Below are 22,204 nucleotides of genomic sequence, written 5' to 3' on the forward strand. Positions count from 1 at the left end.
CGCCTTTCAGCCTGTGCTTCTAAAGCCTGAAAGCCTTTCCATATAAATGAAGCACATTTTCATTCCCATATCTCTCCCAGGTGTATGAGGGAGTTGCTGAGATGTCTAAACACAGTGCTTTTTAAGTACCTTTGAGGAGTTAAAAAGCTTTGCTGGTTCTGCTTCCTGAACATGAACACACACACACACACACACACACACACGCACACGCACACGCACACGCACACACACACACACACACACACACAGTTTTTATGATAAACTAGAAAAGTTGATGGTGTGTGTGTGCATAATACTGGGTGCTTGCATGGTATTCCGGACAAAATGGCACATAGAGGTAGCTTCTCTGTTGGAGCTAAAGCCTTAGCTAAGCTGTACAGTTGTCTCTGTGGTGCACCTGGTTAGCACATTTGGTTGCTAGCAGAAAGGTTGGTGGTTCAAACTCACCCAGGGATAATTTGGTCTTCTTTTCAGAAATACGTGAGCAGTCCATTTCAGGAATTTATTACTCTTTTGCAAAGCACCGGTTCGGTGTTCTCACAACTGGTCTGCTAAATCCCACCCCAGGTACTTATTAAAACCACAAGTTCCAGGACCTTGAGATTCTTATCCCGTTGTTCTCGCAAGGTGCCTGAGAATTTGCTTTTTAAAGACATATCCTCTGCCCCCAGGAAATTATTATCATCATGCAGGTTTGCACAGAATTTGTGTGGAAGACAAAATAATTGGCCCCAGAGCCACACTGCCTGGGTCTGACTCTCGCTTCTTCCCACATCGACTGAAGTTTTGCTCCGCCCGTCTGAAGTAGCCACCAGTGACTCTGGCACAACCCCACACTGTGATCGTCTGCATGCTGGTATCTGATATTTTTAGTTTTTAAAATCGTCTTGTTTGTTTTCTGTCTTTCTTAACTCACCACAAACCCAAACCTCCACGTCGTCTCTACGGTGGTATTGTGCCGTGTCCACTTAGCAAAACTGGAGCTGGACCTCTCGGACTTCCCTTCCCTTAAAGAACCAGGTTAGGGCTGGCCTTCAGAGCATTCTGCTGGAGATCTGAGAGGTGGGAGTGAGGAGTCACGGTTCTCTGAAGGTCACCGTATTGGTTAGAGGTGGTGAGGGACAGAAGCAGAGGGCAGCAGGGTCTAATTTGTCCTCGCTTTTCCTCACTCCACATTCGAGTCTGCTCCCTGACATCCAGCCCTGCTAACCAACCATGACTGCAGGCCCAGCCCCAGACATCACTCTAAGCTCTGAGATCTCACAGAGGTGGAGTCCTGAGTTGCAAGTGGCCTTCCACAGACCTCTGCATCCCTCTGGGAGCTGGTCTCGCCTTTCAACTATGAAAGAATTGGAGCTCGGCAAACTCCTAACGTCTTTACTTCCGAAGAACGTAAATCCCATGAAGTCTGAGACCTAGACTATCTTCTCATTGCTGTTTCCTCAGTACCTGGAACAGGCCTGGCACTCAGGAGGCATTCTATATTAGCTGAGTGACTGATGGAAGTGATAGCCTCCTCATTCACAAATGGGGGTGATGATGCTTCCTAAGTTGAGCTGGGGGAGGACAAATGAAATATCATATAAAGAGCTCAATACTGTTCCTGGCAGATAATTAGCATGGACACAGGGCTGTTGTTGTTATTCACTTTGTTTTTATGGCTTCGGAAATATCAAATCTATCACATGGAGCCAACAATATAATACACATGTGATAAAATCTGTCTCAAGAGTCAGTGATCTCCCAACCCATCTGGGTTTAGTCCTGCCTCTGAATCATAGTGTCCTCCCAAAGAACCACAAGACCAGAGAGGATGCTAGAGATTCCTAGTACAGCACCCATGTTCAAAAGATGAGGAAACAGGGATCTGAGAAGTGAAGAGATTTCCTCAAAGTTGTCCACTAGTTAGAACAGAGGTAAAACTAAGAACACGTTTCAGTGAAGCAAGCCAGAGTCCTTTCTGTGATCTTATGTAAAATAAAAATTTTAAAACACTTTATAACTACTCATACACATATGTGCATATATATATGTATATATGTGTATACATGTATATATATGTGTATATGTGTATGTGTATATACATATACATATACATATACATATACATATACATATACGGCTAGGGTGATGATACATCTGAGTCACCTGGGACAGTACTGTTTATGCTTATGCCATGGTTTAATTATTAAGAGTACCCCCTTCACTCTCAAAAGTGCCTGGGTTTGTTCAATGAGTTATATAGATTATATAGTTTCTGTACCTACAAGAGACCCCTTTGCTCTCCACTTGCTGTATAAGCATTTGGGATGAAGTAGCCTACAGAGACAGGCATGTATATTGGGCATAGTCAACCAGAACATCACATTCACTTGGGAACAGGGACCACGTTGGGGATGGGTTCATGCTGTGATCAGGGCAGTAAGCCTTATGCCAAATGAGAAGAGCCTCTCTCTTCTCCCAGATGCACCAACAGTGAAGGGGCTGGGCATCCAGAGCTGGTACACACTTTGCCAGGGGGCCTGAACATGAAGCCACCACGAGACAAAACACAACCAGGAGATGGGAGAAACTGAATCCTACTCGTTGATATCACAGGTCCTTGATCAAGCCATCTCTGAAGCTACACAAACTCTGGATGTTTTGGCTCAAATTCGACGAGATGAGTTTTCCAGTAGCTGCAATGCAAAGCATCCTAACTAAAGTACTGACTGAAAAACATAAATGTAATAAAAGGGATGGGGCACTTGCACCGTCCCCAAGTGCTTCTGGGCCAGAGTTGTTCCTCTGATAAGTTAGCAGGAGAGAGATGTCCCTGCATACCCCAGCCTCCCCATCCCACCCTCACATTGTGTGACTCAGTTACACTGGACTTTGCAACACTGACTAAGCCGTTCATTCATCAATACACATGCACTGAACACTTTTTGACCCCCAAAAGTTTATATTCTACTTACGGGAAGGATTGAACAATGAAATGGCAACCGCTAAAGGTACACTGAAGTAGCAGGCCTTACGAAAGGCCCCTGCAGGCACTGTAACTGACAGACTAGGTACGGAGGTGAGCAGAGAAGGCCTCAGAGGGGAAGAGATGGAATTATTCCTGAGAGGACTGGCAGGAATCTACCATGTAGTTAAGAAATTACAGGAAATCCGGTGATAAGAGAAACAAGCACAATCATACAGATGATAGATATTTGAGGAAATGCAAATATTTGCCGCAGGTTTGGAGGAAGAGTCTGGAGAGAGGGAACTGGCAGTTCCAGCACACCACACTAAAGTCCTTGGACTTCTATACTGTGAGCAACGGAAGAGCGTGACGGAATCTGGACCGGGTCGTCTGGCTTCTCTTAGGCCGCCGGAACCGGACCGCTTGGTCCTCTACCTGACCAGCCGTTCCGGAGAGCGCACACAGACTCGCATAGCTTTCTTCACTGACGCACCCCTGTGGAACCTGCACCCCTCCCAGGACGAGGCGTATTGCACATGATTCCAAACTCTTCTCTCCTCCCTGAACCCTTTGGCTAATTGACAGACAGCTTCTGCTTTATTTTACTCCTTCCTCCTGCCCCTGATCAATTTTCTTTTGCTTTGGACTAATCCTTCCTTAAGCCCTCATGCCACATCCCTCTCTTTCGCTCTTACAGATCCAGTGATCAGATTTGCATTTTAGAAAGACTGTTACCCGGGCAAGGGTTTCAAGCAGGGAAAAACTGAAAGCAACGAGAGGCGAAAAGGAGTTACAGAAACGCAAGGGAGAGAAGAGGGAGTCGTGGGGAGGATGGAGGGGAGGATGCTTCACAGTGATAGCCGCCACACGTGTGGGAAGGGGTGGGTGCGTTTGGGGTCTGTGTATCAAAAAGCAGTTAGCATATGTTCTGAGAGAAACCTCAGCATGTGGAGGCTTAAACGGCATTCGGAATTGAATTTCCAGGCTCAGTAAATTTACAATATGCTTCCTCAATCCATCCCACCTCCTTGCTCCTCAGCTCAGTGAAATAGCTAAATAATTAAATGCTAAAATGCTTCTTGGATATGCTTTGTTGTTGAAACACATCTGCTACACGTTGGAGGAGCCCTTCCCGGCAGATGTTCCTTTCCTTGGCTTGTTTATCTATGGAAATGAATATCTTAAACCCCCTCCCCTGCTAAGCTTAATAAAAGGAAATCCTTTCCATTCTCATCTTCTTCACAATGCCCCTTGCGGTCCTTTATCAAACCATTAAGGACATGTGCTGTGCAGCTAATTATTTTTTCTCTGCTACCGCGCCGCCTTAATCCAAGGGAAGGCCATCTTCCGCTCAAGACTTAGTGCGGGAACTAATCTGCACGCCGCATTCTCTGCCAAAGAAAACAGAGTCTCTGTAGTTGAGTGAAAAGACGTTGGAAGCCAGGACTCCGAAGAGACTATGGCCTCTCTCATCAGCCCCGGGAGAGTGCAGTCTATTTGTTGAGCACATGGAGGGAAGGTATTTGATGGAGTTAAGGTTGCCCCACTGGTAAACTGGAAGATGGAGAAAACAAAGAATAAATTGAGATGACATAGTGTAGATTCATCCAATCTGGGGAAGACTGGGAGCCGTGGAGGACAAGGAGTAGACAGGATTCAATATGTTCGCCATAAAGACTATGAACATAAGGGAAGATTTAATAGACCTATTGGAGACATTCGTGGCCTCTGAATTGACTGAAACCCCTTGGTGAAAGAGTCACTAGGGAACTCTTACGGAAGGCATTTGCTTTCTGTTTGTGCATGGAGATGGTCAAGATTATATGAGCTCAATAAAAAAAAAAATAACTAAGACATCTTTGAAATACAGATAAGGGAGGAAGAAAAAGGAAATTTTAATTAAAACCACATATGGTACAGCTTAGCAGCAGGAGAGACCATAGGGGCTGTTTTAAAATAATTTGCATGTCATAATATTGAAAGGGGAGAAATAGATATTTTTTCCTTTAGGGCGAGAAAAGTATTTGACTCATGAGCTCCATTTTGGGTAGCATTTAATTTCACCAAGTCCTCAGAACCTGAGCTTTTAATCATGGTTGAGTTGCCTTAGCAGCATTTGGCTTCTATTTTATAGATCAGTGTCCTGTTATAAGAAAAGGGTTGCATTAGAAACAGAGCTAGTCTACTTTTTGTTCCTCTGTGAGGAAAACTAGTTTTCTCTCTAGACGCTTTTGTAGGATGCTTTTTTCAAACTTGAAATTCATGTGTCTGCCTGGACGTGTCTGCAAGTATGACTCGATTGATTCTGAGGACCATACACGACCTCTTTCCGTCTGCATCCTTTGTCGTCGGCTCAGAGATCTCTTAAATACTCCAGCAGTCCATTTGTTCCATTTATCAACAAAAGTTGTTGCGTTTATCAACAAAATCCCTTTGCAGACACGGCAATTCTGCAAATATGGGCAAATCGTTCTCCTTCCTGTTCTTGTGTGATCACCTTCTCTCTTGTCCTTTCTCTTTACTCTCCCGTCTCTGTTTCCTCAGGTTTTTCTGCCTCCATCTGCCTTCATTAGGGTCTGGAATTTCGCTACCAGAGTTTGGTACCTTCACCTTTTTTTATTTCTTTGTTTTTAGCTCACCCAACTTTGTTTTCATTCCAGTCTGCTTTTCTTTTCTTTCAGGCTACTTTTCTTCTGTAAAATTTTCTCCTATTTAATAAGACACTGTTCTTTTTCTTGGTGTATTTGATTCCGTATTCATTTTAAAATTTTTCTTTTGGGTTACAAGATTTCACTTTTGGAAACATGTTCTTATATTTTTCCCTCTTTTTTACAATTTTATATGCCTAATATTTTCTTAATACTCTTCACTCAGACTTGGATGAAGCAAGGTGTCTGCAGACCAGGTGTTTGCCAGTAATGGGTAAATTTCCCTAATTCTGCTACCTGATTGTCTACAACCAGATTTCCATCTCCCAATCCACAACTGGAGTGATAGGCAAGGCCCCCAACCCATTTTCTGGTTTCTGTAAGATATTTAGGTAACGTGTTTAGGTAACATGCCTCTATTTTATCAAACCGGGAACCTTTCCATCTCTACTGCATACATAACATGTTCTGTCTAATCTCCAAAATTCACTGCTTCTACATATTTTTTGTATTCGTTTTCACTGATTACTATTGACTTTCATACTTCCAAAACCATCTTCCCAAAGTCCTGACACTTTCTGCTTGACTGTATTCTTTGGGGATAGAAGGCATAGATAGAAGAGAAGAGAATGATAACTGATTACCTGGGTGGGCGAGTGGAGTCAGTGCTCATGCATTAGAAGTGTACTTGTCTAGTTTTAATTTTCTAGAAACCCGAGTGTCTTTATCAGGAGAATAGTCTAAGATGAGAGAATTTCCTTCTAATCTTCTCTGAAGCACACTTTGAACATGAATTAAAACTATTTGCTGGAGACCAGGTAGAGGTTTTTTTTTTTTTTTTGAAATTGTATGACAATATCTTCCATTGAATTTAAAATTATTATGAATCCTTTCAAAATTTAAGTCTTAATTTTAGAAAGGGCGAACTTTAGCCTTGTTCGCTGTTGTGATGGGCAGCAGGAGAATGGACAAAGCTGTATTAGGAACTGCTCAAATGCCAGATGCCATTCTAATCTGGAAGGCACCCAGCAATTAGCATCTGCTCAGTGCTTGGAACATGGTAAATGACTTCCATACAAATGAACCTTTGGGATATTACCATTCATAATGTGGGTATCGAGTATACTATAAATCACCCAATTTCCCTCATATCGATCGGTCTGCATGTTGGTTCTAAACCAAAAGTCACAGGATAACTAATTGTTTTTTTTTTAAAGACAAGATGAGTTGAAATCATTACTGTTCTTACAGATTGAAAGAAGAGAATAGGCTAAAGAAGGAAGAAAACCCCTTCCCTCTGCACATGTAATCCTCACACACCTCACACACGTCCTCACAACCACCTATGACTTGTGACTCTGATCCCATTTCTTAGTTGAGGACAACAAAGAATAACATGCTGCAGGGGACACAGCCACAGAGTGAGAACCAAGAGCTTTAATTCAGACCCAGGTCTGGCTGAATTTAGAGGGCAATTTTCTACTGTTCCATGCATCACCTACCTATAAGTTCAAGTAGTACTGGGTTTCTGTCAGATCTATTTCTGGTGACAACACATGTACGATACAAAGAAGTCTTGCTTTGGGGTCCTTCACGTCTAATGGAGATGCTCATTCCTCCTTGTTATAGTCTCTTCTTCCCTCGAGGCCTGACATAGGTAGGTCCATGAGGGAAAGAGAAGCCGGAAACCAAACCAGTTAAAACCCTCCACTGCACTTGACCCTTCTCCTCTACTCTGTTGTCCAGCCCTGATCTTTGGACCGAGCGTGTGCTAACGTCATCAAATACTTGACAAGAATGACTGTTCTTCATGCATAAAAACAAGCTCACCTGAACTCTGTGAATATTGTGGGCTGTCTGGCAGTGGATGCAATGTTTTCTGCACTGCCTCTTCCATTCTACCATACCGCTAACCTTTGGGGACTGGTATTATTTAACTGATACTTGGGCATGGAGGAAGGATGGATATGGAAAGTTCTGGGGAATACAATCCTTAATTGAGAAAAAGAGCAAATAACTGACCTACAACTCTGCAGAGGAAAGAAAAATAAATGATGTTTAAAGTGCAACGGTGAGAGCCTTCCCCAACACATCAAATCTGAACCAGAGCTGATCTACCTTCTCTCTTTAGAATAGACTGGAGGGTAGGGAAGTGGGCACATGCTTTCATGTACATTGACCTGTCAAATTGTCTGGCACAAGATATTATATAGGCTGTCCTCTAAAATCTAAAGAGAGGTGGGGCACCTGGGTGGCTGAGTCAGCTAAACATCCGACTTCGGCTCAGGTCATGATCTTGCGGTTTGTGGGTTCAAGTCTTATGTCAGGCTCTGTGCTGACAGCTCAGAGCCTGGAGCCTGCTTCGGATTCTGTGTTTCCCTCTCTCTCTGCCCCTCCCCTGCTCGTCCTCTGTCTCTCTCTGTCTCTCAAAAATAAATAAACATCAAAAACTTAAATCAAAAGAGAGATGAGATATTCACATGGGCATCTCTTATAAACAGTATTCTTATACCAATCTTACCACCAGTGTGTTTTAAAGTATCTGCTATCATCATCTCTTGGTGGTATGTGAGCAGTAAATAGGCACAGACCATGGGATATCGCTGGCAATACTAACACAAACAGTTAAAATTCTTTCTCCTACTCCTCCTGCCTTCTTCTTTCCTCTCCTCTTCATCTTGCTGTGCTTTGATTGTTTTTGCTGTGCTTGGAGGTTCCTATAAAAGTGCTACACCTGTATTCTCAAAGCTAATTTCAGAGCAGAACAAATAAAGATTAAAACCAGTTCTGGAGAAGAATCTCTAATTCTTATGGAGTAATCATGGGAGATCCTTCAGGAATAAGAAAAAGCTTCTTCTTGTGCTTTTATTTTTTAATTTTTTTAAAAAAAGTTGATTTATTTCTTTTTAAGGAGTGAGAGAGTGTGTGAAAGTGAGCAGGGGAGGAGCAGAGAGAGGGAGAGAGAGAGAGAGAGAGAGAGAGAATCCAAAGCAGGCTCTGGGCTGTCAGTACAGAGCCTGATGTGGGGCTTGAACTCACAAACAATGAGATCATGACCTCAGTCGAAACCAAGAGTTGAACACTTAACCGACTGAGCCACCCAGGTACCCCTTCTTGTGCTTTGAAATAGTATGTTCATCCATTCTCCTTTTTCCAAGAATTACACCTTCACTAGCTGTGTCTCCATAGCATCAAAGAGTTAGATGGAGGGGAAAAAATGAACAAACAACAAGTAAAATAAACAACAACAACAAAAAACAATTGTCTGGGTAGTGGTTCCATATACACTAAGTAAATAGATGTTTTATTTTTTATTTTTTAATCTGGATGTTAGATGCCCATGTCTGATTTATCATTTTACACCTTAGCACTCTGTCTTGCACCTGGCATATATACCCAATAAATATTTATTGAATGAATAAATTCATGAATGAATATAATGCATGGATGTGGGTAACTGATGATATTACATGAAAAGGACTTGAAGATATAAAGCCTTGAGACTCTCTTTTTTATTGACAGTGATAGAATTTAAATCAAATGGAACTTCTGTTTTTTTTATTAGGATTTTATGAATTCCCTAATGCAATATTCTTGATTGTTGTATGCTAGACAAAGGTAGCAGAAGAGGGACAATCCTTTAACTCAGAAGACATACAAGTTAGAGGTTCAGGACTTACACTAGAGTTAGAGTCTTTGTGAGTAGTTTATCCACATGTCTAAATCTACAACTGGCTACATAAAAACAAGGGGTCAAAAGGAGAGCATATCTGGCATTATTCTGCATGGAAAATGGCAGGACATGGGTCACAAGGTAGAAAGAACAAGGAAACAGATTTTAGCCAGATAAGAAATGCTTGTCCTGCAACATGAGCCTCCACACGAGAATGAAAGAGTAGCTTCATAAAATAGTTATTTCCTCCAACTCTGGAGATATTCAGTGCATTTCTATGTACAAAGTACCCAGAGTAGAGCTTTGACATATAAGACTATTATATAAACATTTCTTCAATGAAATGAAAGCCGGAATACCTGAAACACTGGGTAGATGACTCGTGTGTTTTCCAGAAGTTTTAACTCATGGCTTATATGATGGTTGGGGTATTTTAGATGAAAGTCACAAACAGGCTCTAGAATTTGGGGACCTCAAGAAAATTTTATTGAAAGGCTAATTCACAGAAGTGGATGCACAGGAGTAAAGAGAGGCCAATGAGTTCGTATGGGATTCAGGCTCCAGTTACCATCTCTGGAATGAATGCAAGCTCCAGCTATGTTCGTTCAGTATTTTCATCATGCTAACTCATACTCAAATTCCAGAAAGGGAACATCTGATGGACCTCATCTCTTGGGCCATGTACGCAGCCTTTTGATTAGATTATGCATTAACTGGAAAACCAGACTGTAACTACTCAAGAGGTTATTCCTCAAGAGGAAAGGAAAGTATAATTTTCAAAAGAAAGTGTAATGGATACTGGGTAAGCAAAAAACAACGAAGGCCCATCGTATCCTCTAAGCCTCTTCCAGCTCTGTGATTCTGTGGAGCCCTGGTAATATGACGTCATGAACTCTCAGTGGACAGGGTTCATGACCTCCTGACTCCACGAGCATTTTGTCCACAGACAGACCATTGCCTTGCAACCCTTTCTGATGAGGTCAAGGAAGTCTGAATGCACAAGTGGATATGTGCATCTTCTCTTCCCAACATGCAGGTAGTCACTCTGGATAGAAGAAAGCCATGGGCTTGGGAAACAGGATTATCCGTGTTGTCTCTTGAGTATGGGCTCTGTAGCCAGACAGCTTGACTGAATCTTGTCTCAGCCACATACTGAGGGTCACCTTATGCAAATTACTGAATCTATATACATGTTTCAGTTTATTTCATTGTACCTACCTCATAGGCTTCTTATATGTATGGGTTAAATTAGATAACACATGTCATTAGACTGGCACCTATATAGCCCTCAGAGTAGATGACATTTTTATTACTATTAATATTAAAACTACCAATAATGTCACTGCTGTTACCTTATTGAGTAGGATACATCTCAGACACCCATGGCTGGTCCAAGGCACATTTGCAAAGGTGGCCAATCACTTCTTCTAGATATTTCTCTTCAGGAAGAGAAGAAAAGTACCTAAGATATAAGCAAAATACTTATTGAGAGAAATGGAGGGAGAAAGCTCAAAGCCTGTCATTCTTCATGCTCAAAACACCTTGGAAATGGCTCTACTACGCTGGGTGAAACAGAAACTTTTAGACTTTCAAGGATAATCACACTTAAAGGAAAACAGAACAAAACAAATGAAAAACAAATAGTAACGACAAATGCCTTTATTTTCTCTTTCCATCGAGGGCATAGCTTTTTAAAAGACATTTTCTTCATATTATTACAAAAATACTCTCCATAATCTATCTAAACAGAGAAAACATTAGTAGATTGTGCTAGCTAACCACCACATTAGCCAATTGCTGTTTGGCATTTCCACTAGCACTTTCTATGTACACAGTCTGGATAGAATAGATTTGAGTGATATAGAACCGAGATGCTTTTGAAAATGAAGTGGGTACAAGTTATAATTTTGAGTGGGCTGGCTCTGGATACCCCATTAAGTGGAAAACCACTTAGGATATAAATCCCCTTTCAGGCTCCAAAACAATTTAGCAGGAACTCAACCTCTTGGAACCTTCGTGGTTGAAGTGAGCCACAACAACCCTTCACCTAGTAAAACCGAAGGCGTTTCCAATGATTTGATTCACAGAACGCTGTCCTACGGGGGTGTCGGTCCTGTGTTCCCCCCCCCCCCCGTTAGCGACCCTTGTTTAATTGGGGCTTTAATAAAATCTCAAAATGCTTCGGTTTTGTAGGAGTTACTAACATATTCATTTCCCAAAACTACTGACATAACAATGTGCATTACATGTGGACACTCTTCCTGTCAGTACTCTCAGAAATACTGTGAGGAGGTAGCAACCCATTTTGCAGATGAAGAAACTGAAGCCCAGAGAGAGGAAAAGATTTGCCTCAGTTCACACAGCCTCCAAGTGGCAGGATAGAACAGATTCCTACATTTTGACATTGACATCTTCTCTTTACTCTCTACGGTTCCCGTTTCATCGTTTTGAGACTGAGGTTGCCATTTGCCTCTTTCTAAAAGATGCCTTGGGTCCCGAGATTGGGTTTCCAGGTTGTGGATCCCAATGCCTCTTGGCAGCCACTGAGAAAGCCTTTTAGGAAACCAAACACCTAAGGTGGACAAAACTCAAAGAGAAAACAAAAACAATGCATTTATATGGGCTTCTTGCCCATTGTCTGAATCATTCAGAGGGGGTCACGAAGAAGAATAAAGGCAGAGTAAGACTCCATTTCACTGTTAATGGATTTTAACTCACTTTTAATTCAACGGTGAATGGAAGCATCTATTGTTTTTGCAGATCTAACATCCCAATTATATCTCTGAAGTATCATTGGCTGTTTTTATCAATGTTGGCATGGATGCAACTCTAGTAAAATGCAGAATATTTTAACCCAATTTCCATTTTTTTCCCAATTACCATTCAATTCACCTGATACTGACCACATGGCAAACTTATCCACATTCCAGGTGTCAGTTCTGTGGTATTTTTTATCTTAGCAATAACATTTAATATAATTTACTTAATTGAAAAATAATGTATGTAAACTGAAGTACATTTGGAAAATATGGAAATTTATAAATTAATAACATAAAGATCACTGTGGTCCAAATACCCAGAAACAAAGACAATTAACAGTGTATGAAGTTTTTTACTATGCATAGGCACATATTTTAAACAAATCAGAGATATTTTCTATATAAATTTATAACCTGCTTTTTCAAACATAGTAATATATCATAAAGACTTATTTAAGTCATTTGTATCTTCTAAGAATTTATTTTTAAAAGCTGATTATTTGGCTTCATAATTTTAAAAACTAATTTCCCAGGGATGCCTGGGTGGCTCAGTTGGTTGAGCGTCTGATTTCAGCTCAGGTCATGATCTCGTGGTCTGTGGGTTCGAGCCCCTGGAGCCTGCTTCGGATTTTGCGTCTCCCTCTCTCTCTGCCCCTCCCCCGCTGATGCTCTGTCTCTCTCTCTCTGTGTCAAAAATAAATAAACATTAAAAAAAATTAAAAAATAAAAACTAATTTCCCATTAGATTTTTCTTATTCACTTCGTACCTTTTCAAATAACACTCAAAGTATCATTGTATACAAAGTTTCATACACAGCTGTATCTGTGAGGATTATCTTTGGCTGAAAATGCAAAAAACCTAACTACTAGTATCTTAAATGATATAGATATTTTCCCAACATAACAAGACATCTGGAGGTAGAAAAACACGGCTGGGGCAGTGGCTAAATGACTGACACTGAAGAAAGACTCAAACTCTTTCTATCTTTTCTCACCCCTAAGCTGAGTATTTGATTTTATTTTTATGTTTTTGGAGCTCTTAGCTCCAGACATCACATATGTACTCAAGGAAGGAATGACCTGGCCACACTCCAACAGTGCGATATCCATGTATCTACTCTAGCTGCAAAGGAGTCTGGGAAAGTGAATATTTAGCTCCTCTAACCTCCATATAAAATGAGGTCAAGAGAGAAAGGAGTTGGCAATACGTATTGGGTTGGTCAACCAACAATGTCTGACATAATCTATAATATAAAATAAGAATTTTCTCCCTATAGGAAAAATCCCTAGAAGGGATACCTTAGAATTTCATTGTTTCCCTGATATAAAAGAAACACATGTTTGTTGCAGAGAACTAGAAAAGCTCAGAAAATCATAGAAAATAAAATATCTTATCACTTTAGCAGACAGAGATAGCCAGCCCATCTTCCATCAATGTCATATCTACATCTAGTTTTTATTCTACAGTCACTCAGACAACTCTTTATGGAAGCAGGAATTAGGGGCTATTGTAATAGACATGCTCACTAGTCCCAAGAATCTAAATGTACACCTGAGAAACAGGCTCACAAACTCAGTCCAGGCAATTGTTTCTAGTTTTGTGCTTCATAAAACTCTATCTACCCCGATAAGTTCATTGACTTTCATGGAGGACAAGAATTAAAACAAATAGATATACACTACACTATATTTAATAACATGATCATACACAAAGTATTAAATAATATAGGGCAGAAGTAGTTCTCTTGGCCATGGAGGGTGGGGAAAGGAGTTCAAGAGAAACTTCTCAGAAAAGGTGATTCCAGAATAAGTTTTAAAGTCTAGTTGTGGGGCGCCTGTGTGGCTCAGTTGTTAAGTATCCGACTTAGGTAGGCTCAGATCATGATCTCACAGTCTGTGAGTTCAAGCCCCACGTCAGGCTCTGCGCTGATAGCTCAGAGCCTGGAACCTGCTTCAGATTCTGTGTCTCCCCCTCTCTCTGCCCTTCCTCCACTCGCACTCTGTCTCTCTCCCTCTCTCAAAAATAAACATTAAAAAAATATTTTAAGTTTAATTGTAATTTTCCATGGGAACAATGGCAGGTAGCAGTGATAGAAATGAGTGTTCAAGATTCAGAAAAAAGCATGCAGAAAGCACAGAGGAGTGAAAACAGAGTGCATACTTGAAATTACAAATAAATGAGGGCTTAACAGATCATAAAGTTTGCGAGATAGCTATTTAATAGAAGCAGATAATTCTGGAAAGAGAACAAGACTCTAAAGAGCTTTACAGTTCATGCAACAGAAGAGCCGCTCTGTTCTGCCCAAGTGCTAATGGAGGATCCTGGGATGGGTGCTGAAGCAACGTGGTGTCTTGATCATGTTACCTCTGCACAAAGGCAGGCCATCAGTTCAGAGTCCTTTGCAACAACGGGTTCTACCTCCTCTGGAAGCCTCTCTTCCTGAGAACACAGCCCTAAGGAACTACTGGTGTGCTCTAATGGAAACTTCCTTGACATGGGAATCCCAAGGATAATCACCACCAACATCATTATTATCATCTTCCTATCAGTAACTGTAGTATCTTGAACAACTTGCACATTCCCGTAACCAGAACTAGGAGCTTCATGCATGTTATATCACAAGAATTTCAAGCAGCTTCTGTTAAAGCTTTATTCTTGGGTGCCAGCACTTCGGATAGTTACTTCAGTCATGACCAGGTGGCTGAGCATATCAGGCTCAGTTCCTGCTCCGCCTTCACACAAAATTTTAAAGGAACGGTTGTACATTTATTGATTTTACATAGTTACAGGATAAGGAGTTTCTCTACCCTGATCTCCTACCTGGGTCCTAAAACTTTCCCACTTCCTTTGTCGGCCAGGCATATAGTAAATTAGGAAAAAGGAAGGAAGCCTTTTATACTACAATTCAAAGCACAGAAAAGAAATGGAAACCCTTTTAGTTAATAATACCAAAGAGCATGGGGGAGGGGAGCCTGTTAGGGTCCAGATTGCCTTATAGTTGGTTTGACTCTTGCAAAGGAATATTCTCTTCACCTTTCTTCTCCACCTATTTGCAACCCAAACCCTTTCAAGAAAAGACTCGTGAGTTTAAGAGGACAGGTATGGCGGAACATCTGGGAGAAGGGTAGGATAGGAGAAGAGGGGTTTAGGAGTCAAGGGCATGGCAAAGGAGGAGTTGTAAGGAGGAGGGACTCAGTGAGGGGAACAGCTAGGCCATGCCAGTTAAAGCTAAAGTCTCTCCATGCTCCCCTAGGAGCTGGCAATCTGGATAGGATAGGATAGGATAGGATGGGATGGGATGGGATGGGATGGGATGGGATGGGAAGGGATGGGATGGGATGGGATGGGATGGGATGGGATGGGATGGGATGGGATGGGATGGAATAGAATAGAATAGAATAGAATAGAATAGAATAGAATAGGAGAACATGTCCAATTCTCCACAAATTCCTTGACTCAGTGTGGATTATTATAATAGGCAAAATAAACCTGAAGAAAGAGTGGACTACATAGGTGCTACCTACACACTCTCAGGAGACAGAATCCCTTACCAGCTGTAAGATTTTAGGCTAATGAGCTCTTTTGTGTCTTAGTTTTCTCATCTACAAGATGAAGATGAAAATACTACATGCTTTTTAAGTCCATGAAAGAAAGAAAGAAAGAAAGAAAGAAAGAAAGAAAGAAAGAAAGAAAGAAAGAAAGAAAGAAAGAAGGTAAAATGTGTGAGGGGCGAGGCACCCGGGTGGCTCAGTTGGTTAAGCAGCTCATGTCACGATCTCACAGTTGGTGAGTTCAAGCCCCACGTTGGGCTCTGTGCTGACAGCTCAGAGCCTGGAGCCTGCTTCAGATTCTGTGTGTGTGTATGCGTGTGTGTGTGTGTGTCTCTGCCCCTCCCCTTCTCTCTCTCTCTCTCTCTCTCTCTCTCTGTCTCTCAAAAAAAAGAAAAAAAGAAAAAAAGAAAGAATAAAAATATTAAAAAAAAATTATGTGAGGAGCTTAGGTCCTTGGGGTCAGCAAACTCTCTGCAAAGGGCCAGATAGTAAATATTCTCAGATTTGCAGGCCATACGGTCTCTGTCCCAGCTACTCAACCCTGCTCTTGCGGCAAGGGAAGCAGCCCTAGACAATATGTCAATAAACGCGTGTGGCTGTGCTCCAATAAAACTTTGTGTCCAAAAACAGATGGTGGGCCAGATTTGGCCTGCAGTTGTAGTTTATACACCCATAGGTTAGAACATTACTGGACATATGGTAAAGTATTCATAAATATCAACTGTTATTGTTATTATTATTGATTGATTGCCACGTCCTTCCAGATTCTTTCTGTTTCACAATTAGCCAGTAGTAAACTCTGCTACAATAATGTCCTCTAGTAATTTTCCAAAGTCAAAGACCTGATAAAGACATTACTTTCTTTATCTTGGACTTCCCTATAATATGTATTTTTATAAATAAGTCCTACTTTAAAATACATATATGTGTTAAAACTAATAGACTAGACTTGACAAAGCTTCCTTCTACTGCCACGAATGCTTATCATCCCAAATGTTCACAACTCCTTTCCACGAAGATTTAGGTTTCAAGGCTGCCTTGTAGGATGCAGGCTGCTGCACAGCTTGTACATGGGCGAGAGCCAATTTTTAACAAGGCTGGTTCTTCTCAGCACCATCCTTTCTGCCACCACTGTTACTATCATCCAGAAAATTCTCATTTCTCAAAGAGAGCACCCAAGCTCCAGGAGCTGGTTCTGCCAGTGTCTCGGCATCTTTCCTGGGGGCCCATCTGTTTATACTGCTCAGTCAAGGCCTAACAGCTCAGAACATATGGCTGGGACTTCTCATCTTGGAGAGTGGAAGCTGACAAATACTTAAGAACATGCATTTGGTGTGGGAGGCATGCTGGCTCAAAGAAACTTGGTATATTTGTAAGCCTGGGGCTCGCAGGGGGAAATTACCTGAGTTCCCTGAAGGGAAAGAAGAACCTTCCCATTTCCACAAGAATAAATGGAAATGATTATATATTAGTATTATATTATTCTGTCTATACAAATACAAAAAGAGAGTGTCAGAAAGTTTGAAGGACACGTCCCAGTTGAAACTGGGATAAACTGGCAAACAGTGAACTAGTTTGCAAGTATTCTGTCACAACGGGGTTCTTGACATTTATTTAATCAGAATATCCCTTTCCCAACCACCCCAAATAAGTAGAATTTTACTCTACATTGGAATGTCAAATGGCCTGTGAATAGATGTTGCAAGCATACATCCGGAGATAAATACAGCTGGACAAAACACATTGGAAAAACCCTAGAGATGGGTGCAAGGTAGACAAATAGTATATATCTGAACATGAAAATTTCCACAATAAGACATATTTTTTTAAGTTTGTTTATTTATTTTGAGAGAGATAGCACGAGCAGGGGAGGGGCAGAGAGACTAAGAGAAAGAATCTCAAGCAGGCTCTGCACTGTCAGCCCAGAGCCCAATGCGGGGATTGAACTCATGACCCATGAGATCATGACCTGAGCTGAAACCAAGTCAGATGCTTAACCAACTGAGCTCCCCAGACACCCCAACAATAAGACACATTTTTATCAGCTTGTCAGGCTCTGTGCACCTGCAGTCTTTCAAGAACTAATTATCCTTGGGGTGCCTGGGTGGCTCAGTAGGTTAAGCAGCCAACTTCAGCTCCGGTCATGATCTCGCAGTTCATGAGTTCAAGCCCCACATCGGGTTCTCTGCTGTGAGCACACAGCCTGCTTCAGATCCTCTGTCTCCCTCTCGCTCTGCCCCTCCCTTCGTCTCTCGTGCATGTGTGCTTGCTCTCTCTCTCTCTCTCTCTCTCTCAAATAAATAAATATTTTTAAAAAGAACTAGTTATCTGAGAATGAATGCATAAACAAGGCAGCCATGGTCCCTGCTCTCATGCAGTTTATAGTCTAGTGGGAGGTTATTAAATCCATTAGGGCCCCAGAATGAAACCAACAGCATTGTGCAAGGGTTTACTGGAGAGCATTTAATGAAGGGTCTACTGAGTTCTGAGCAAAGTGAGAGGAACTGGAAGGAACAGGGAAGCACCTTAGGACTTACAGCAGTGAGGAGCTAATACCACCTCTAGGACTGAAGAGGCAAGAGGAAGGAATGGTGTGATCAGAACTTGGCAAGAAAACAAAACCTCAGAAGAAGGCTTCCTAACAGGACCTCTGACTGCAGAGAAACATAGCCAGAGACAGGAAAACCACAGCAAAGCAGAGAGCGAGTAGTGGCGGGAGATAGACTGTCTTGCTCTCTCTAAAGTCCTACCATGGACTCTCAGTAACCAGAGATCCACAAAACCTGTAACCTTGTGAAGTCAGCGTCCTGAGGCACAGGGTATAGTTAAAGGGTGGCAAATTGATTATTTGGGGTGGGGATTTTGAAAATTAAGAATAACCAGCTTACTTGTGGTATATTCTCAAGGTCTAGTGTCTACGAAGGACACATAGTAGGTCTTCAATTCATGCTTATTTAACATAAATGGCAAATGGAAATAAGTGGGCTTTGGAGTTAGCTCAATATGGACCAGAACTCCAAGTCTGTCTCTTCAGAGGCTGTGGGATATTAGGCAATTTCCTTAATCTCTGCTCCAATTTCCATAACTATAAGTTAAAAATAATGTTTTCTTCACAGGGACTTCATAGAAAATAAAAGAAAGAGTATTAAAAAAAACCACTTGGCACGTAGGAAACTTTCAAACAGCATTATGTTCTTTCCTTCTTTTTCTTATACCATTGCATCCTTATTACTGTAATAGTTCCAGGAATTTAGAGCCCAGCCAGCATAAAATTCAACGTTGGACATAACTGGCAAATATTTTAACAAACTTAAAAGTGTTAAAAACAATCTTTCAAAATGATAGCAGAAGAGAAATAATGCTAGCCTTAAAAGAGGTTAAGGAAACCAACCTAAAGATTACAGTCATCAAAAATTCCACTCCTTAAAATAGCTTTTTGATTTTTACATCAGAGCATTTTGGACAATCGTTTAAAAATGTTGTAAAAGTTGCCATCCCTGCGGTGATGAATGTGCTTCTAATCTCTCCCTACTCTGCTCCTCTCCTGCAGAGTTATTTGTCCCAAACCAGAATTGATTATATCACGTTCGCCTCTTAAATATATTTCCCATGTGCCTGTAGCACAAAGTTTAAACTTCTTAGCAAGACATCCAAAGGTTTTCCTAATCAAACTCCAAAATATAGCTCTAATCCAATCTTCTAGCACTCTACACTACAGATCAGCTCCACTAAACTACTCACACTTGGCGATACATTTTCATATCTCTGTTCCTTATTGTTCCCTCTGCCCATATCTCCCTTCTTGTCCAGGTGAAAACTTATTCATTCTTCAAATCTTGGCTTCTTCAGTGTTGCTTCCTTGGAAAATAGGTCATTCTTTTTCTTCTGTTCCCACAGTGCTTTATTATAAGTCTTAATTCTGCCTTGCATTACGATTCCTTGTATCTCTACCTCCCTAGGCAATTCAGCTTAGATTCAAAGTGCAGAGCCTGTATGTACTACCTATAGTAAATACCACTTAATTAAACAATTATAGTTAGAGTAAGGAGTAAGGAGGAATTCATTACAGTGGGCTTTCAAAGGAAGGTTCATGTGAAATGAATGTTAACTTGGTAAGGTGAGGAATATGGGTGCTTTAATAAAGGAAATGCCGAGGCCACTGCTTTGAGAATGAGACGGAGCAACAGTGCTTTCGTGGATGAACAAATAAGTAGGATACAATTTAGGGAGAGGCAGTGGAAGTTAAAGAACGTGACAACAACTAATCCTCGATGCTTTGGTTTCCCCATGCAGCCTTCCCACTTCAATAGGAAATGGTCCTGTTCTGTTGCTCCCACAATCTTTAGCATTTCTTTGGCCCATCTAGACCTGCTGTTATTAACTGTGCATTTCTTCCTCACTAAGTTACAAGCTTCCTGAAAGCTGAAACTGTATCTCATTATCCTCAACCTGTGCACACACATCAGTGAATTGTTGTTAAGTAGAATGATGAAAGAACTAAGTTTGACTTTGTTGGAAGGGACAACAGAGGGGCACCACCATCTGCCCCCTCTTTCTCCCCCTCTCCACACACAAAAAAGAGAAAAATGCTTATTTATTCATTTACCTTATATTTTATCAAGCACTTGCTACGTGCCAGTTCCTACTGAGGGGGTGGAGATATAACAGAGAACAAGACAGACAAAGTTCTCAACTTGATAGAGCTTATCCTTCACTAAAGGAGACAAATAATGAATAAACAAATACAAAATAACATATTTCAAGCGGTGGTAGGTGCTGTGAAGACAGATAAAGTTGGGTAAGGGTCTTAGAGTGATAGGGTAGCAATATGAGAAGTTAATTTTCGCCAGATGGCCGGGAAAGGCATCTCTGTGCGTGTGCCCTATGATCTGAGATGCATATATTGTGAGGAATGAAGTCACACAGAGATAGTGCAGTTAGAATGTGCCAAGACTTTCTCAACCAATTATTGAAACTTCCCATAGGCTCATTTAACAAGTCCTTCAAAGGGGAATCAGATTCATGGAGCATAATTTTTTTTTCATAGTCCCTCAGCATCCATTACCAATTATTTCATTAGTTTCTGAACATTTTCTTTTATTACTTATTCAATTGCTCACTAATTTCTGAAATGATATTTGGTTTATGTTAACTTCCAGGTTATTTTGTCCACAGACACGTTGAAAATTAGAATTTCTTTCCTTAATCATATCCATTATCCCTTCTTTATAAAGTCTCATTTCAACATTTATTGGCAATGACAAGTTTGATGGATATCATTGAAAGGCAAAAGAGCAGAGATATTTCCTTATTGATTCCAGGACACATAGCATTTGAAGTGCATTGCCATCAAATCTACTTAAGAAATATTTGTTGAATGTCTTCTGTGGGCCAACCATTGTTCTGCCTGATGCATCAGTGAAAAAAAACCCTCAGGTTTCCCTCCTCTCATGGAGCTTCTATTCTTATAGGAAGAGACAGAGAATAAACATAGGACATATGTAAATTATATTGTATGCATAAAAAATGATGAGTGCTGGGAAAGAAAAAAAAAGACAATGTTGAGCCACGTATGAGGAATTGGCTGGGATTACTGGTGCTGCGGAGCACCTTAGACTTTACAGAGAGGAGAATGCATGAGGAGAGGTGCCTGTGTGTTCAAGGAGGCCAATGTGGCTGGAGTGGAGAGCGCTCAAAGACGAGACCTAGAGGCTAGGAGAGACGGGAAACAGGAACCAGATACTGTGAGGCCACTGACCTGTGTTCAGAGCTTATGTTAGTTTTCTTTCAATTTTCTGTCTTTCAATACTAGCCTGAAAAATGCAGTTCTAGAGTGAACAGGGCTAGTGAGCAATGTGATTGAGGTTACATACCACTTTGGAATTGACAATGTGTTTTTACATATATTCATTCATTTAATTCCACAAATCTTCAAGTTCCTATTATTCCAGTTTTAAAATGAAGAAACGAAGCCTTAAAGATGTAACAGTCTTGATGTCTCTGCGAAGATATGGAAGATCAAGGTGTACTTCATATCCAGGAACGTCTATTAGAATGTCTACTAGTCTACTAGTAGGCAACCTACTACCCTACTGCCCTAGGTTATAGGTTACCTTCCTCTAACCGGTTACACTCTTATCTTCCTGGGATTACCTTATCTGCCATTGAAGCGATGGACTTTCATCCGCTCTCTTTTCTGCAGCAACAGTCAATCTGACCAAGTAGTTTCCTTATTTCAGTGAGTTCCCAGTTATTAGTGTGGTCTGCATGACACTGAATAGATGGGTTGTATCTCTCTCTCTCCACCTTGGCACAGCCCAGTGAACTATAGTATATTCACTGCCTTTTATCCTTGGGTTTGTTGCAGGTCCATTGCACATGGTGTTCTCTCTGCGTGGAAAAAAATTCCCTCTTGTGCCCCTAATTATTGCTGCTTTTCATATCTCAGCTCAATCATTTCTTCATATCACCCCTTCCTTGCACTCCTGGGATCTCAAAAGCATTTGTTCAATGAAAAAGACTCTGTAGTCTCAATAAATAGTTGCTAGATGAATGCATATACAAATGAGTAAAAGTCTGGATGTAAAGGCCACGTTATTTTCATAATACCCACTATTCTCAC

The 22,204-nt window shown here is 41.1% G+C and overlaps 1 long non-coding RNA gene across 6 annotated transcripts in view; it reads right to left on the reverse strand.

Annotated features, from left to right (window-relative positions):
• The window catches only part of LOC109496209, a 198,658-nt gene that overhangs the window by 143,860 nt on the left and 32,594 nt on the right, over positions 1 to 22,204 (reverse strand). For all 6 annotated transcript variants that reach the window (XR_006592482.1, XR_006592478.1, XR_006592479.1 and 3 more), the window contains exon 2: positions 10,624 to 10,733. This is a non-coding gene — a long non-coding RNA (uncharacterized LOC109496209). The remainder of the gene's footprint in view (positions 1 to 10,623; positions 10,734 to 22,204) is intronic.

The sequence above is a fragment of the Felis catus genome, chromosome F2, assembly GCF_018350175.1.
Source record: "Felis catus isolate Fca126 chromosome F2, F.catus_Fca126_mat1.0, whole genome shotgun sequence".
NCBI lineage: Eukaryota > Metazoa > Chordata > Mammalia > Carnivora > Felidae > Felis > Felis catus.